This window comes from Haliotis cracherodii, unplaced genomic scaffold (assembly GCF_022045235.1).
Source record: "Haliotis cracherodii isolate W230 unplaced genomic scaffold, xgHalCrac1.p SCAF_21, whole genome shotgun sequence".
NCBI lineage: Eukaryota > Metazoa > Mollusca > Gastropoda > Lepetellida > Haliotidae > Haliotis > Haliotis cracherodii.
In genome coordinates, this window is record NW_027266277.1 from 10,164,062 (window position 1) to 10,178,968 (window position 14,907).

The window sequence follows — 14,907 nt, forward strand, 5'->3', positions numbered from 1 at the left end:
GATGACCTCAGGTCTTTGTTAAGCGAGAACTATGAGATTTTATGAGATTGGCCCGCGGCTGACGACCAGGGGCGGTATACACAAAGCTTCTTAGAATCTTTTTGAGTATCGCCCCAGTATAGGTTGCTGGGGACCTGTTCTTACCCGAAAGATCCACGGGGTTACGTGAATATAACAATGAATATGCACATACAAGTAAGATAACCGTAATTTACAGGGTATATTGAATACACACCTACATAAACCATGCATATATCTCACACATAAATGTCAGATTATGATTGACTGATTAGAATCCCACTAACACGTAATTTACAGTTCTACATTTGCTACATACCAACCGCTATTTTGTATCTCGAATTAATAATGTAAGACGCCATTCTCCAGATATTTACGACATTTTCCGAATGAAATAGCTCTAGGGGGAATAACTCTAAGTTTGGTTTCTGTCGTCTGCTGCTTCGATGAATGTGAAAAGTGGATAAATGGATTTGGATAAACTGGATATTCTTACCGATTCGGACCAAAACATGCATGCACGAGACATACCTGCAATATAATTAGTGAGTATGGTTCTACGCCGCTTTTAGCAATAATATTCCAGCAATATCACGGCGAGGGTCACCAGAAATAGACTTCACACATTGTACCCATGTGGGGAATTGAACCCGGATTTTGGCGTGGAGGGAAATCATCAACCACGAGGTTACCACCCATTTGAGCAGGATCAGCTCTTCGACATCTTAAAGTAGAGAACGGGGCCTTGGACCCATTTGCACAGAGCTCGCTTAAAGCTTTTATAAAGTGTAGCAACTACAACAGCAGAGCTCTATGATCGCGTTTTGGAACGAAGCAGATCTACCGCGTTTAGCATTACCCTTTGGCCACGGCGTCCTGCTTTGCGATTTGATACACCCATTCTTGTAAATCTTACCCTTTTGGTCTCACAGTATAGGATGCGCTGCTCCAACACACAATTCATCAACAAACGGGCATGGCTTGACTGGATGCCCTGATGTCTTCATGTCGGTGATGGTCACCAACGTTCAGCAGTGTGTATTTGCTAAACCCTAATCCGGGCAAAAATACTGTCATATTGCGTGTTATCGAGAGCTTTATACATACAAACAGGGGCAAAGAACATTGTCAAACAGAAGCTTAATCGAGGCATGTGGTCTTGAGGTGTGATCACCCGTGCTCAAATATCAGTGGTCGGGGTTCCAGCATTTTAGGAAACAGTTTTACTTTGCAGGAGTACTGCCCCTAGCGTCAGGCAACAGACAAACACTCACTTTTAAATTCAAATTACGGGAATGGCAGGCGCTACTGGTAGGGCAGGACATGCTGACCCTTTCCGCGAACGTATGCTGTCTTCACTGCTTTTCAGTGATCCATTCTTATCCATTTCACCGCTATTTTGCCTTTCCCTCCCAATGGAATCTGTTTGGACGGGTAATCGAGTCTGGTTATTTTCTGGTTTCTATATGAAGTTGGAAATAACATTGGCAAACAGGCTTTAACAAGACAAGTAGTCGGGAAGTATGATCACCCGTGCTCAATCATTGTATTTTGATTCTAACACTCTAACAATATATTATTTTTTTCATATCACATTTTTCACCTCTTACCAGGGCGTTGTATACTGGTTGCGTGGTCTAGTTGATAGAGAGTCCGCCCGGAGAGCGGATGTCATGGGTTCGATCCCTGCCCAAATGGCGATAAAAGATGATATATATTTTGACATATAGATTATTGATACTTAGACTGCACTATCAAGAATATCCATGTTCCACGCTTCAAATATAATGGATAATCTTAGAACTGTCATAATATGAACTGTATACTTATTAAGTCCAAAGATTCGGAACCCTCGTTTATACTATCCTGTTTTAAATCGTAGAATAAACTACGGAAAGGCTTGTTGGTTTTACTTTTTACATGACATAAGCATGCTTGAAAACCTGCGGGATTGGGCGGCCAAGGCTGTAATAACTTGTCTCCAATCCTTTTCAGTTTCAGACATTGCGAAGAAAGACATTGATTAACGATCCACATGCAGACCAGTGAGGTGACATTCAGATTGTGCCGGCTTCTGCCTCCAGACCATAAAGACATTGAATATTGCTTCAGGTATATCGGCAATGGGATATCGTTCAATAAAGGCCAAATAGCTTGTTCACTTCCATTGATTCACACACCTGAGCTGGAAATTTAAGAGACCAGTGAAACCATCCCATCTGTTTCATAGTTAGATCTTTGCATATTGATTCAGAGTGACAAAACACTCTCCACAAGACTGTATGAGAAGAGGGATGACTTCAACTTGACAACTGTCCCTTCATGTCGAGCAATATTGGTGTCTGCAGCGTTAGGCCTCTACATTTCCCAACTTATAAGTATAATCGAGCATGCTGTTTCTACGAAGATTTCAAAGAGCGTCGTTCGATCAGGGTTACAAATTTCATTGCCGGGGTAAAGTTTTCAAAAATTCAATGGAAGATATATGGAGAAATTTCAAAATTTGATTAGTGACAAAATTATGTCCTTGTAGCTCTCTTCTTTGACTTGTAGCATGTTTCCGTGAGCTCAGTTGCAGGTGTGCAATTGACTTGACTTTGCATGTGTGAAGGCTCGGCGTGACAGCATACGTTCACCTTTTCGCAAACACCTCGAGCACTATTTAATAGTTATTCATAAACACATGCTTATTATATAGAGACCGCCTCCGTGGTCTTGTGATAGAGCGTCCGCCCGGAGAGCGGAAGGTCCGGAATTTGATCCCCGGCCGCGTACAAGCAGGCACACACACACGTGCATGCACATCGCTATATAAGTGCAATAATCATGGACGCGACGTTAAACCCAAATTTCACCACCTCACGTTATGATATAGTCGGAATCGTACATTGGACTCTGAGTTAAGCGCAGAAATCGTATGCTTATAGAAATGGTTTTGTGACTTTTATTTAAACTTTACAAATACGTATGTCTTCCTTTCCAGAACCTTCTGATGGCGGTCCTACTTGTGGTCCTGTATTTATTAGAATATCAAACACAGAGGAGTTCAGTCGACCCTATGCGTCTTTGAACATATATTCATTTGACACTCGTGGTCAGGAGATCGTAAATTTTGACATGTTCATTTGACATTGACAGACAGAACACTCAAATTACACGACATGACATAGAAACACACGAAATATATAGTAGACACATGTGTGTCAAGACAAGGGAACCTACATCACCCGTATCAGTTAGCAAATGAGATTAGACCTGCTGCGAGTTGGCATATGTGGCTGCGTTTTGGTCGGAGGACTGCCGTGAGACCAAAAGCAATAAACATATATATTCTATAATGAAATTGTGTGAGTGGCACACCGGTAGAGTAGGGCATGCCTATCCTTTTCGCGAACACCTGATGTTTTTCAGTGCTCCATTCATATAATTTCCATCACTATTTTGACTTTAAAGCACAGTGGAATATGTTTGGCAGATAATGGAGACTGGATGTTCACTGACCTTGATGTTTTATTCTATTCCTAGATAAGTAGTTGGAATATATGTATACTTATACACAGTATGTCATTGCCGACTACAACGCTATAGAGAAACACGTCTACTGATACACAAGTGTGTCATTGCCGACTACAACGCTATAGAGAAACACGTCTACTGATACACAAGTGTGTCATTACCGACTACAACGCTATAGAGAAACACGTCTACTGATACACAAGTGTGTCATTGCCGACTACAACGCTATAGAGAAACACGTCTACTGATACACAAGTGTGTCATTGCCGACTACAACGCTATAGAGAAACACGCCTACTGATTCACAAGTGTGTCATTGCCGACTACAACGCTATAGAGAAACACGTCTACTGATACACAAGTGTGTCATTGCCGACTACAACGCTATAGGGAAACACGTCTACTGATACACAAGTGTGTCATTGCCGACTACAACGCTATAGAGAAACACGTCTACTGATACACAAGTGTGTCATTGCCGACTACAACGCTATAGAGAAACACGCCTACTGATACACAAGTGTGTCACTACCGACTACAACGCTATAGAGAAACACGTCTACTGATACACAAGTGTGTCATTGCCGACTACAACGCTATAGAGAAACATGTCTACTGATACACAAGTGTGTCATTACCGACTACAACGCTATAGAGAAACACGCCTACTGATACACAAGTGTGTCACTACCGACTACAACGCTATAGAGAAACACGCCTACTGATACACAAGTGTGTCATTGACGACTACAACGCTATAGAGAAACACGTCTACTGATACACAAGTGTGGTATTGCCGACTACAACGCTTAGATACTCCCACATTTTAATGCAATGTTTGCTAACGCTTGTTATAATGCACGCAAATAATACAAATAGCGTTGGATGATCTTTGCTGGCGTTAAGATAACACTGATCAATATCGCAGATTGTTGATATATTAAACAGACGTCAGAATTTTTGTGTCATTAATTGATAAGCTGGGAGTTTGTGTCAAGGATAAGTGCCATGTGTCGGACCATCACAAGTGTCATGTTACTTATCGCTGTCATGGTGACTTCTCTCCATGCTTATCTATAGTATCTACGTATAACCGAGTGGATGCTGGCGTGTCACGTGATGGCTTTGTCGTCAAGTTGCGTCCTTCACTGCAACAAACAACAGATGCATACAACATCATCACTAAAATAATGATGGGGTTGTGTTGTCAAGGAGATGGCAACAAGTTCACACCAGAAAAGGATTATCTCCATAATGGCATGCTACAATATTGTGATTTCGCTTGGTGTTAATGTCCGGGTTTTCGGTTCATTTTGCACATGTCGTGCGTTTTAATCCGTAAGTGGCTTTAATAATGTAGTGCATAACAGGCATGCAGGGCTTTTAGTGTATCTACATCCGTCAGTGTAATCTGTACCTATTGGACCTTTTAATGCCGTTAGTACTCTGACTCATTTTGTTCCTTGTGACCATTCAGTGTTTTTAATGTGCCGTCAGTACCTTTCTTGTTTTGAGGTTTGTTAGTTGTTTAACGCCGCACTCAGCAATATTCCAGCTACATGGCGGCGGTCTTTGATTAATCGATTCGGCATCTGACGATCTAGTGATTGACATCATGAGCCTCGATCTACGCAATTGGGATACGATGACATGCATCAAACAAGTCAGCGAGTCTGACCATCCGATCCCGTAACTCGCCTCTCTCGACAAGCATAGTCACCTCTTACGGAAACCATGGGTTGCTGAAGACCAATTCTTACCCAGGTTGTCCTAAAAGGATGGAACAATATCTAACGTAAAAAGCAAAGCAGGTTTAGATTTACGCTTCATAACGCAGAATGTCGTATGAAGCATGTCGTGAGTATTACATATTCCACCTGAACCAATCAGTCGTAACTCAAGAAACGGCAGTATCAAGCGCTCCTTTAAACTTATAGCACACGTGAGGTATTACAGGAACATAAGTATGTGGTATGTGCGTGTATGTAACTGCCACATTCTAAAACTGTACAAGCCCATAAAAAGGATGGTGATTGTATCGTGCTTTAAAAGACCATTCCGACACCCGGCATGTCGTAAAATGAAAAACAATGTTCTTTTTCCCATATAAAAAGTACGGGCGCGTGTCAATGCCGGGTTTCCATATAACAAGTGTATTGTAAAGCGACCAAGAGTGCCGGGTTAAGATAAAACAAGTACGGCTGAAAGTCCTGACAAGTCCCCAAGTGTACATGTCCCCAGGAGACGGTAATGTGAAATCCTACTCCCAGCTTGAGATCTCCCTATACACATGTACCTTGTCGTGACAGGTTGACATATAGCATGTTCACATAGGTTGCGGGTAGGGCCTATAAACATTACAGCCTTCAACGTGCGGTCTATGTTACATGATTTATTATAATAATGGTAATTTTATACACTTGAGTCCGTTCAGTAAGGTGTCCTCAATCCATACATGTAGTGGTTATTTGTATTGTCTTGCTGTAAAGCATGTTTGTCTGTCGCGTGAGCTGACGAATTTGATGTTCATGTTCTTGCTTTTTTACCAGAAATATTTTTATAAATTATTCTTATATATTTTTTACTTATCTTCACGACATTTTTCTGGAAACCACAGTGTTATTGAGGCAGACTCAAAGTAGTTCCGACATGAAGTATTATTTTCCTCAAGTGATATATCTATTATTCATTTTCAGATAAATACTTAGGACTGTCGTAGGACTAAGGTCGGCACTCCCATACTTAAACATAGACTTGCGACAGTCGAATGTATAAGGTCGGCACCCCCATACTTAAACATAGACGTACGACAGTCGTAGGACTAAGGTCGGCACTCCCATACTTCAACATAGACTTGCGACAGTCGTAGGACTAAGGTCGGCACTCCCATACTTAAACATAGACGTACGACAGTCGTAGGACTAAGGTCGGCACTCCCATACTTAAACATAGACGTACGACAGTCGTAGGACTAAGGTCGGCACCCCCATACTTTAGCATAGACGTACGACAATCGTAGGACTAAGGTCGGCACTCCCATACTTCAACATGGACTTACGACAGTTGAAGCACTAAGGTCGTAACTCCCATACTTTAACATAGACTTACGACAGTTGAAGCACTAAGGTCGCCACTCCCATACTTTAACATAGGCGTACGACAGTTGAAGCACTAAGGTCGTAACTCCCATACTTTAACATAGGCGTACGACAGTTGAAGCACTAAAGGCGTTACTCCCATACTTTAACATAGACTTACGACAGTTGAAGCACTAAGGTCGGCACTACCATACTTTACGAGAGGCATACGACAGTTGAAGCACTAAGGCCGTAACTTCCATACTTTAACATAGGCGTACGACAGTTGAAGCACTAAGGTCGTAACTCCCATACTTTAACATAGGCGTACGACAGTTGAAGCACTAAAGGCGTTACTCCTATATTTTAACATAGGCGTACGACAGTTGAAACACTAAAGGCGTTACTCCCATACTTTAACATAGGCGTACGAGAGTTGAAGCACTAAAGGCGTTACTCCCATACTTTAACATAGACTTACGACAGTTGAAGCACTAAGGTCGGCACTCCCATACTTTAACATAGGCGTACGACAGTTGCAGCACTAAAGGCGTTACTCCCATACTTTAACATAGACTTACAACAGTTGAAGCACTAAAGGCGTAACTGCCATACTTTAACATAGACTTACGACAGTTGAAGCACTAAGGTCGGCACTACCATACTTTACGAGAGGCATACGACAGTTGAAGCACTAAGGCCGTAACTTCCATACTTTAACATAGGCGTACGACAGTTGAAGCACTAAGGTCGTAACTCCCATACTTTAACATAGGCGTACGACAGTTGAAGCACTAAAGGCGTTACTCCTATATTTTAACATAGGCGTACGACAGTTGAAACACTAAAGGCGTTACTCCCATACTTTAACATAGGCGTACGAGAGTTGAAGCACTAAAGGCGTTACTCCCATACTTTAACATAGACTTACGACAGTTGAAGCACTAAGGTCGGCACTCCCATACTTTAACATAGGCGTACGACAGTTGCAGCACTAAAGGCGTTACTCCCATACTTTAACATAGACTTACAACAGTTGAAGCACTAAAGGCGTAACTGCCATACTTTAACATAGACGTACGACAGCTGAAGGCACGTGCACGTTGTCCTTTGCACAGCGCACAGGTTACAAATCAGTGACGCACTGTTAAGCAACGTTGGTTACGGAGAGAAGTTGGATGGGTGACTGCGTTCAACGTTCTAGGGCTTCGGTGTTGGTGTCACCTTAGTCAGGTGACTTTGTTTGAAATATGCCTCTGTTCACCCAGCAGTGGATGGGTACCAGGTAGGATGAGATCGTAATGTGACTGTTAACCTTCTTGCACCTTATAGGGTATTTTGGGTCGTATACTCCACAGGGAGCCGAGAACGAAAATCCAGTGCACACTGATCTATTGACCGGGATAGGAATGTAACGCTATGGGCGTGGAGGTGTCGCATTACATCATCATCATCATAATCATCCATTCATTTTGTAACGTAACATTGCATGAACTCTTTGTTTCATGTAGTATACGCTTTTTACTCCCCCGACAAGACAAAACATCTAATATCACTGATTTCATTACAGCAATCTAGACCTCATACATTATATATGTTTCCACCTGCCATTGCCTGTGTTTCTTCAACAGATTACGACTAATGCGTTAATGTTTCATTACCACTGTAATGCAAAGCTGAATATATAACCACGTTTGCATATTCATGTAAATATTTCATGACAGTATTGTTACCCATGAAGATAAGGCGTAGAATAAATCTTCAGCAACCCATACTTGCCGTAAAAGGTGACTATGCTTGTCGAAAGAGGCGAGTAACGGGATCGGGTGGTCAGGCTCGCTGACTTGGTTTGATGCATGTATTCGATCCCAATTGTGTGGATCGATTCTGATGATGCCCATAACTGGATTGTCTGGTCCAGACTCGATTATTTACAGACCGCCGTCATATAGCTGGAATATTGCTGAGTGCGGCGTTAAACAACAAGCAAACAAATGACAGTATTGTGTGTGGTAAACACGCTTGTGACTGGTACCTGTATTGCATGTATGCTCACGGTGGCCGTTGTGGTGCGTGGAATGGTGTCGCCTATATCCTTTGGGATAAGGGATAATGAATGATGTGGGTTTAACCCGCTTTGAATTTCAGATGACGAGTTTCTTTTCGGGGTAAAGGTGTCCACTGACTTTATTTCATCGCCAATACTTAGAATCCCAAAATACTTCCTCTATAAACAGCAAGACATTTAATGTGACATCGTCAATACTTCATGGGCTTGTGAAAACAACCCTTCTTCCACATACAACGACATCAAGAGTTGGGTTCCAAAGTTGTCCACAGTACCACACCATAGCACCGGGCTCATCACTGGCTGTGAGGAGCGGTGAAATGGCTTCTGTCCAGAGAGCGGAAGGTCGGGTGTTCCATTCCCGGCCCTATGATACTTAAAGACGTTGAAAAGATAGTTTGTTGCTAACCTACCTGGCGCTCGGCATTGAGGGGATAAAACCAGGACTGGTCGGTTCGGAGTCGGTATACTGAGTGAGTGGAGTATTCGCTAAATGAGTGCAATAATCTAAAACCCGACGTTAAATCGCATTCACCTGACATCTAAATAATGCTCTCCTCCACCGATATGTGTTTTTCCCGCATTATTAGGACATATGTGACAAGGCCGCCTCTGAGGACTGCTTTACCACGGTGTAACAAGAGTGTACTATGTTTATAGGGTCATAATACATTCATTTCACATTAACTAACAGCATGATTTCCCTATAGAGTCTGATAATGTTATATTGATGAAATTGATATGTGAAGCTCTCACAATTCCCCAAATCTCACGTCACCAGGGCTCACAATCACGTTTTTACGGATTTCATTTCAAGGTAATTATAAGATTTCTTTGAAAGTGATTCATGAACACGTGATTACGAAATAGACGCAATCAGACAATTGACTCTTATGATGAAAGGGTTTTGTTGATTTTAATTTGATGAAACACGTCAGTTTCACAAAATATTTTATTTAAATTATATATCGCTCAAGAGACGTTAATTTCCAAACATATATCAAATTTGAAATAAATGCACGCCTCCTTACATTGTTCAGTGCAATAGTTGTAAAGTGAGTGAGTGATTTGGGTTTAACGCCGCTTTTAACAGTATTCCAGTTATATCACGGCGTGATGCAGGTCTCAGACGTTTACCACTTCGGTGAAACCCACGAGCACGGGTATGGTGCTGACAAACCTAGAAACATAATCGGGGCGAACCGGGATTCAAACCCAGAATCATAGGTTTCTGGTGTGCCCAAGGGACGCAACTCTGCACAGCGCACCGCGGCGCCTAAGGCGACTGGGCAATCCGTGCCCCAAGTTGTAAAGTAATTATTGATTGGACACAATCATTTATGGTCTGAAAGTTTAGCTGGCACTGTACCCAACAGGAAAAATTATTTTCGATTTTGTTTTACATGTATATGTCCAATTAGATAATATAAACAAATTTTATCAGATAAATGAACAAAGGTAACACACATATGGGCTCTCCCCCTATTTACAATATTACATATCGTTTAAGTACATCGCCTAAGTATAACATAATATCCATGCATAAATACATAAAAAAACATACGTTTACATACAATCATCATGACAATTACTTATGTTGAATTTCTGGTGTCCCCGGCCGTGATACTACTGGAATATTGCTAAAAGCGGCGTAAAACCATACTCACTCACTCACAACTCATGGTTACTTGGCTGAAAACAGTCGCCGAAACACTGCAAACACAACTCTGATCCCCGTATCAAATACATCGATCACCATTCAATAACCATTTTTGTGTAGCCACTATCAAACTTGATGCATGGCAGGCAGTGTACATACAGGTCTAACCAGTCACTCTAACCAGTCACTAATAACCAGTCACTGCTAACCAGTCACTACTAACCAGTCACTGCTAACCAGTCACTACTAACAAGTCACTGCTAACCAGTCACTACAAACCAGTCACTGCTAACCAGTCACTACTAACAAGTCACTGCTAACCAGTCACTACTAACCAGTCACTACTAGCCAGTCACTGCTAACCAGTCACTACAAACCAGTCACTGCTAACAAGTCACTACTAACCAGTCACTACTAACCAGTCACTGCTAATCAGTCACTACTAACCAGTCACTAATAACCAGTCACTAATAACTAGTCACTACTAACCAGTCACTACAAACCAGTCACTACAAACCAGTCTCTGCTAACAAGTCACTACTAACAAGTCACTGCTAACTAGTCACTGCTAACCAGTCACTACTAACCAGTCACTGCTAACCAGTCACTAATAACCAGTCACTACTAACCAGTCACTACAAACCAGTCACTACAAACCAGTCACTGCTAACAAGTCACTACTAACCAGTCACTACTAACCAGTCACTGCTAACAAGTCACTACTAACAAGTCACTGCTAACCAGTCACTGCTAACCGGTCACTACTAACCAGTCGCTACTAACCAGTCGCTGCTAACCAGTCGCTGCTAACCAGTCACTGCTTACCAGTCACTGCTAACCAGTCACTGCTAACAAGTCACTACTAACAAGTCACTGCTAACCAGTCACTACTAACCAGTCACTACTAACCAGTCACTGCTAACCAGTCGCTGCTAACCAGTCACTACTAACCAGTCACTGCTAACCAGTCACTGCCAACCAGTCACTACAAACCAGTCACTGCTAACCAGTCACTACTAACCAGTCACTGCTAACAAGTCACTGCCAACCAGTCACTACAAACCAGTCACTGCTAACCAGTCACTACTAACCAGTCACTACTAACCAGTCACTGCCAACCAGTCACTACTTATGGAGAATTGCAGACGGACGCTGCGCTCTTCACATTTCTACTCGGAATAAACCCGCCTTTGTGGCGTACTGGATAGTGCGTCTGCTGGGAGAGCGGAAGGTCGGTGGTCCGATCCACTGGCCGTGTCAAACCAAAATACGTCAAAAGATGTACTTTCTGTCTGGCGCTCGGCATTAAGGTAAGGACTGGTCGGCTCGGAGTCAGTATAATGTGTCTGTGTAAGGTATCCAACTGTTGCAAGATACTGCAATGGGCCAGCACTATCAAGTCCGGACCAGTACAACCAGCAATAATCTCGAAAGCGACGTTAAACCTCATTGCACTTCACCTGACCTATTATGGATTTATGTTAATATTTTCTAGTTCGCGTTTACGGCCAAACGTTATATATTAATATCTAACTAGACGTTGTGGTTAATAATGTGTTCTTATTACGAGAACCAACATGCATACTGCCGACCCACACGCAACATGTACGACATATACTGCTCCGTTTCTTGGAACTGCAGCTGAAATGAGCGCATGTGTTGATGTATGTGGGGATTACTGAACGTCGATTGAAGAACACGCATAATTTTATTGGCATATCGCTTTGGAAACAAATATTTAACTCGATTCTAGCAAGCACCTAATGAAGAACCCATATGGATCTATTTGCTGTGGTCTCAAACCATGGATATTACCGTCGATTTGTTCGCATTTAGAGAACAGTTTTTGTGATTTCCATCGCCCGAACGACCATACTTTAAGTTAGCATGCCCTTCGACTCGAAGTAACTAATAATACTAACAACATAGAGTGATTTACCTTTAACGTTATGACATGAGTTATTTCCCTTTGAAGTAACGGGTAAGAGAATACTATCATCATCTAACCGACCGTCGCCACGAATTTGTTGAGACACAAAAAGGGTGTGGATGACACACGTGGAACACGCTGACGTCTGTCATTCTGCGAATAGTTGCTCACTGACAGTCTTCCAGCAAGTAGTTTGTGTTCCAGATTCTATAATATAATGGTCGCTGTGGCTTAGTTGGAAAATTATGCGGCAGAAAACTCTCCCCCCCCCCCTCTCTCTCTCTCTCTCTCTCTCTCTCTCTCTCAGTAAGCATATGTTTCCTTGTACTCTCATATTCTCTCTCTCTCTCTCCCTCTCTCTCTCTCTCTCTCTCTCTCTCTCTCAGTAAGCACATCTCTCCTTGTACTCTCATATTCTCACCCTCCCTCTTTCTCCCCTCTCTCTCAGTAAACATACCTCTCCCTGCTCACTCTCACTCCTCTCTCGCTTTCTCTTTCTCTCGCTCAGTAAGAATATCTCTCATTGCACTTTCATATCCCCCTCCTCCCTCCCCCATCTATCTCCCCCCTCCCCCCCTCTCTCTGCTATTCACTCAGTAAGCATATCTCTCCTTGCACTTTCATATCCCCCCTCCTCCCTCCCCATCTACCTCCTTCCCCCCCCCCTCTCTCCCTGCTATTCACTCGGTAAGCATATCTCTCCTTGCACTCTCAGATTCAACTAGTTTCTAGTCTTCATATTCCCAGTAAACACAATGACATTCACGCTTCTTAATTTTCGAAAGACAACTTGAAAATGTTTCGAATTAACGTTGGTTAGAGTTTCAGCCCTGACATATGACTTTAATCTGTGAGTATAATACGTTGACCAGTTGAGCTAATCAGCACGGAAGGCACACAAAGGATGCAATCCCGGCAAGGGAGTGTTGGTATTAGTAATCTGTACCCGACTCCAGCATCGCCTTTGTATTACGTGCTTTCTATAGACGACTTGTGTGTCTGCTTTTAATCAGAATTGACAGTGGAATATGTTGAATATACGAATACTAACGGCTGCACTATGTGAACAGGGGGCTATGTTTATGCTTGTCGTGGAACAGTTCTCTGACGATAGCCTGTGGGCGGATTTATTGCCAAGCTTCTGAAGCAATATGTGGCATTGCGAAAGATCATACTGTACATCAACGTTTTATATACTAGTCTCTCGTGTTAGCCCACGCGATCAGCCTTTGATTTTAACTGACGCACCTTTATGACAGGGAATCTGTGGTCGGAATGTGAGGGGGCACAGGTGCCCAGTCGTCTAAGGCGCCGCGATTCGCTGTGCAGAGTTGCGTCCCGTGAGCACGCCGGAAACCTATGATTGTGGGTTTGAATCCCGGTACGCCCCGATTATGTTTCATACCCGTGCTCGTGGGTTTCACCGAAGTGGTAAACGTCTGAGACCTGCATTACTTCGGGCTTTCCTTCCACATTAAGCAGACACGCCGTGATATAACTGGAATACTGTTAAAAGAGGCGTTAAATCCAACTCATTCACTCACTCACTTACTCAAAGTGATAACCGATTTGATTAGACTCAGATTAAATGCAATCATATATTCACGATATAAACGGGAAAGCTGCTAGAATAGCATGCTTCCGCTGTGAGTTCCGGTGATGCTATAAATGTAAACATTGATTCATTTCCTATGACGCAGAGGCAAGCATGAACATGTAAAGAAGTGTAAATTGGCTGATTCATTTTGTCTATCAGGTTGGTTGTTTGGTCTGTTGTTTAACGTCGCACTCAGCAATATTCCAGCTATATGACGGCGGTCTGTAAAAAAACGAGTCTGGACGAGACAATCCCGTGATTGACATCATGAACTTCGGCCCACGCAATTGGGATCGATGACTTACATCAACCAAGTCTGCGAGCCTGACCACCCGATCCCGTTAGTCGCCTTTACGACAAGCATAGTCGCCTGTTACGTCAAGCATGGGTTGCTGAAGACCTGTTCTACCCCGGATCTTCACGGGTCTCGCATAATTAAGAAAAGCGGAGAACACAATGGGGTAAAACATTTGCTTTAAACGTCCGGGTCGATTTCCAAAACATAATTTATGTATTTTTTCACGTATCCAAGTTTACCTCAGCAGATTAAAATAAAATTAGTTAAATCAATCAACTAGAACATCACTCATGACATTCGGTATCACTCCTAAAGCCTCTGTAATTAAAACATACATTAAAAGTCATCGCGGCCTTCTGAAATAGAAAGAACAATCTGAGAGGGGGTGAAATCAGTATCTTAATGGACACTGAAAACAACACTAAGATCTCCCAAATCGGCTATTTCTTTGAATTTCATTGAATCAGAAATAGATAATGAGTGTGACAAATAACGGCCATCTTGAATTTTGCAGCCATCTTGGAAATCCAGGTGGCTTGCGTTTTATCTTTCAGTATGTATACCAATAAGAATTACTGATGTCATTTTTCATGCTTGAACAAGTTTTCACCATTTGAACAATACAATAATTTACCTTCATATTCACAAATACATCGTGTTGACCGTCCCCAACAATAACTGCCCAGATTAACAGAATCCGCACGAACGAAGTGTCGCTGTACTGAAAATAACTATTCGCATTC